The following is a 4,407-nucleotide window of genomic DNA, read 5'->3' on the forward strand; positions in this document are numbered from 1 at the left end:
GAGAGAGGGAGGGAGGAGGGGAGAGAGGGAAAGAAAGAAAGAAAAGGGTCTTGGTGATTGTTTGATCCAACCCCTACATAAGCCCAGAGAGAACAGGGGACAGACCCGGGCCACCAATCCATTGGCCCTGCATGCCTGGGCGCTGGGATAAGAATCCCGCTATCTCACTTCCTGCCCGGGACTCATTGCAAAGAACCGCTGCATGACTCCACACACCCAAAAGTCAGATTTTAGACTAGTTCGAACTGGCCTAGACAGAAGTGTGCCCTGTATAATCTACAAAGAAAAGGTCGATAAGGCCATATTGAAAGAGAAAATCGCTTCTAGAAAGGAGCCTGAAAAAACACATTTTATTGAACTTCATTACATTTTGTTACAAATTAACAATAGGCCCCAGGCCAAACACTTCCCGGGCATTGCAAGACTCTTCTACTTACCAAAAGCCCACAAGGCCGGTGTGGCTGTTCCCCCTTTCCAGGTGTGGAAGCTGAGGCTGGAGGAGGGACTGTCTGCACAAGGAAGGTCGAGCTGAGGTTCCAAGATGGTCCAGACACTGCCAATTGCTGATGGCAGGAAGTCGGGTGGATGAGATCTTTATCAGGAAACTATCTCTAGTTATTCATTTGTGTTGTTGTACACATTTGAAAATATTCAGATGGGGCGGCTCGGTAGCTCAGCCTGTAATCCCAGCGATTTGGGAGGCCGAGGTGAGTGGATTGACTGAGCCTGCGGGTTCGAGACCCACCTGGGTGACTTGGTGAGACCTCATGTCTACAATAAATCAAAAATTAGCCGGGCGTGGTAGTGCGTGCCTCTAATTCTGGCTCCTTGGAAGGCTGAGGCGGAAGGATCACCGGATTCCAGCAGGTCGAGGTCCAGTCTGGGCGACAGAGTGAGACTCCAACTCAAAAAAGAAAAGAAAAGAAAAGAAAATACTCAGATGGCACTTCCTTTAAAATGTTCTGAAATCTGGACTTTCAGAGAACTCAGATTGGCCTCCTGTCCGGTAGATCTAAACTGATAATTGTAAAACCAGACTCACTCTGTGTTCACGTAGTGCTTTGTAGATTTTGACAAGGGCGTGGCTCTAACGTGACTGGCTATTACAACAATCACAACCAGCACCATCCCTAAGCCTCACTCCGCTCTGGGATGCGACCCGGACTAGGCACGCACCCTGAGTTTCTGCATTTAGTCCTCTAACGGCTGGCCCCATGAGATCCGTATCTCATCATATCATCTCAGTTTGTTTTATTTTCACGGGGAGACTGAGGCTCAGGGAGATTAAGTGACTTGCCAGTGATGTCACACCCAGGTTCTTTTTTTTTTTTTTTTCCTGAGTCAGGGGCCTTACTCCAGGCTGGAATGCAGTGGCATGATCACGGCTCATTGCAGCCTCAATCTCCTAGGTTCAAACAATCCTCCCACCTCAGCCTCCTTGGTCTCTGGGACTGCAGGTGCCTGCCACCATGCCCAGCTAATTTTTTTTTTTTTTTTTTTTTGCAGAGAGCAGGTCTCAGTATGTTGTCGAGGCTAGTCTTGAACTCCTAGCCTTAAACGATCCTCGTGCCTCAGCCTCCCAAAGCATTGGGATTACAGGCGTGAGCCACCATGCCCCCCACCCCAGGTTCTTGAAGGGGAGGTCCCACTCCTGCTGATTATGGGAAAGCTCAGGGCTCAGTGACAGCACCTGTGATGTTCTGGGCCAACTGGGGATGGGAAGAGTCTTCCTAGAGATCCTGGTACCCTCAGACTGGGCCAGGAGAAGCCCCTGAGTCCCCAGGTTTGACCAGGCATCGAGTCCCCCCTCCCCGGCTGTTCTCAGCAGTCTGCAGAGTCTGAGATGCCAACTCATTAAAGACCACAGCATTGTAATAACATTATAGGAGCAGCCCCTGATTTGTTTATTTGTTAATGGCTCAAGAAAGTCAACTTGCTACGGTAATGACCGGTTGCAGGGGGAGTGTTACCACTACAATTTGCTTGATAGTCCCATATGAGAGCTGCGAGTTTTATTTTATTTTATTTATTTATTTATCTGAGTCAGAATCTCACTCTGTCGCCAGGCTGGAGGGCAGTGGCATGATCACAGCCACCGCAGCCTCAACCTCCTGAGTTCAGACGATTAATCCCTCTGCCTCCACCTTCCAAGTAGCTGGGACTACAGGTGTGCGCCATCACACCTGGCTAAGTTTTTGATCCATTTTAGAGACGAGGTCTCACCAAGTTGCCCAGGCTGGTCTCGAATTCCTGGGCTCAGGCAGTCCTCCCACCTCGGCCTCTCAAATTGCTGGGATGACAGGCATGAGCCACTGCACCTGGCTGCAAGTTTTAATTAGCCTCAACTTTATGCAACTCAGAATGTTGGCAAACCTACAGAAACTGGAGCCCCCGGGGACCCATCTTCCGGCTCTAGGAGGAGCTCTTGTGGCCAGTGCCCCTCCTTTTCAGACAGAGCACCCCTTAAGCAGCTAGCATGGCTTGGAGCTGGTGCCGGCTTCATGTGTCTGCCCCGGAGTGGGTCACCACTTTGTTGGGGGTCTCGATTTCCTCCCTGGGCACGTCAAGGGATCAGATTAAACAAGGTGGTCCTGCAATGCTGCGCTGTGAGAGGAAGAAAAATCTCTTTCCTTCTGCCCACCCTGGGTTCATGGCGGAGGCCCCATAACAAAAGGCATGCTAACAAGAGGAATGTTTACACGTTTTAAGTTTTACGTGACACAGGAAACTTCATAACAAAATTAAGACCCAAAGAAAGGGTTAAGCCTGTGCCTTTTTTTTTTTTTTGAGTCAGGATCTCACTCTGTTGCCCAGTTTAGTGGCACGATCACAGCTCACTACCACCTCAACCTCCTGGGCTCAGACAATCCTGCTGCCTCAGCCTCCTAAGTAGCTGGGACTACAGGCATGCACCACCACGCCCAGCTAGTTTTTTGTACAGATGAGATCTCACTACATTGTCCAGGCTGGTCTTGAACTCCTGTCCTCAAGAAACCTGTGCATTGTTAGGCTAGGTTGGATGAAAAAGTGAATTGTGGTGAAGAAACAGGACTGGACAAATAGTCCAACCTCATGATAATAAACTGGGGGAAACTAGCAAGGCCTATCATTTCAGATTCTCCTTTGTGATGTTGTGTCTTTAGAGATGAGGCTGTTCCCTTCCTCTGGACCGGGGGAAGTTACTTCTCACATGAGGGACTTATGACCTGCTTCAGGGGAAAGCCAGTTGATCCTTCCTAGGTTTTATGTTCTCTCTTTTTGTTTTTGTTTGAGTCAGGGTCTCACTTCACTCTGTCATCCAGGCTGGAATGCAGCGGCATAGTCTTGGCTCACTGTAGCCTCCACCTCCTGCCTCAGCCTCCTGTGTAGCTGGGACTACAGACACTCGCCGCCATGCCCAGCTAATTTTTAAAAATTTTGTAGATGCAGAGTCTCGCCATGTTGCCCAGGCTGGTCTTGAATTCCTGGGCTCAAGTAGTTCTCCTGCTTTAGCCTCCCAAATCTGAGATTACAGGTGTGAACCACCATGCCCAGTTTAATTTCTTTTTTTTTTTTTTGAGTCAGAGTCTCCCAGGTTGGAGGGCAATGGCACACTCACGGCCATCCCAGCGTCACCCTGCTGGGCTCCGGCGATCCTTCCACCTCAGCCTTCCTTCCAAGTAACTGGAACTACCGGCGCACGCTACCATGCCCGGCTAATTTTTTTATTTTTATTTTTCGTAGAGACAAGGTCTTGCCAAGTTCTGCAGGCTAGTCAGAACCCGCGGGCTCGGGTAATCCACTCCCCTCGGCTTCCCAAAGGGCTGGCATTGCAAGTTGAGCCACCGAGCCCGACCAATTTTTTTTTAAGTAGAACTTATTAAGAGGACAGAAAAGCTCCCACAGTGGGAGGGGACCCAAAGGGGTTGCCCTAATTTTTTTTAAATGCACTTATCACCACCAAATATTTTTAAACTAATTACTTTGTTAACTAGAATGCTAGCTCCACAGGGACACGGTCTTTGTTTTATCCAGTGATGTGTCTCTAGCTCCTAAAACAGTGTCGGCCAGGTGAATGCTCCATAGATATTTGCTGGATGAATGAATGAATGCCGGTAAGAGCCTGTGGCATGCCCTCGGTAATCATTAGCTGTTAGCTATGTTATTACTGGGCAATGAAGCAGTCTTATAGGATCTGGAAACCCATGAGGAGGAGCCCTTGCTCTGTCCTGTGTCTCTCTGTCACACCCTCTCTCACAGTGGCACATCCTCTCTGGGTCCCTTGGGTGCTGGTACCATCTTCCAAATTGTCCACCTCGCCCACTGCAGGTGTGGGGCCCCAATTCTCCTCTCTACTATAAAGTGGGGCTGACCTCTTTTTTGTTTGTTTGTTTGAGTTGGAGTCTCACTCCGTTGCCCAGACTGGAG

At 49.4% G+C, this 4,407-nt stretch overlaps 1 protein-coding gene across 1 annotated transcript in view; it reads left to right on the top strand.

The window, feature by feature from the left end:
• The window catches only part of CFAP77 (cilia and flagella associated protein 77), a 174,877-nt gene that overhangs the window by 139,422 nt on the left and 31,048 nt on the right, over nt 1–4,407 (top strand). The window lies entirely within an intron of this gene.

Source organism: Carlito syrichta, unplaced genomic scaffold, assembly GCF_000164805.1.
Source record: "Carlito syrichta isolate Samal-C Ts95f unplaced genomic scaffold, Tarsius_syrichta-2.0.1 Scaffold311915, whole genome shotgun sequence".
Classification (NCBI taxonomy): Eukaryota; Metazoa; Chordata; class Mammalia; order Primates; family Tarsiidae; genus Carlito; species Carlito syrichta.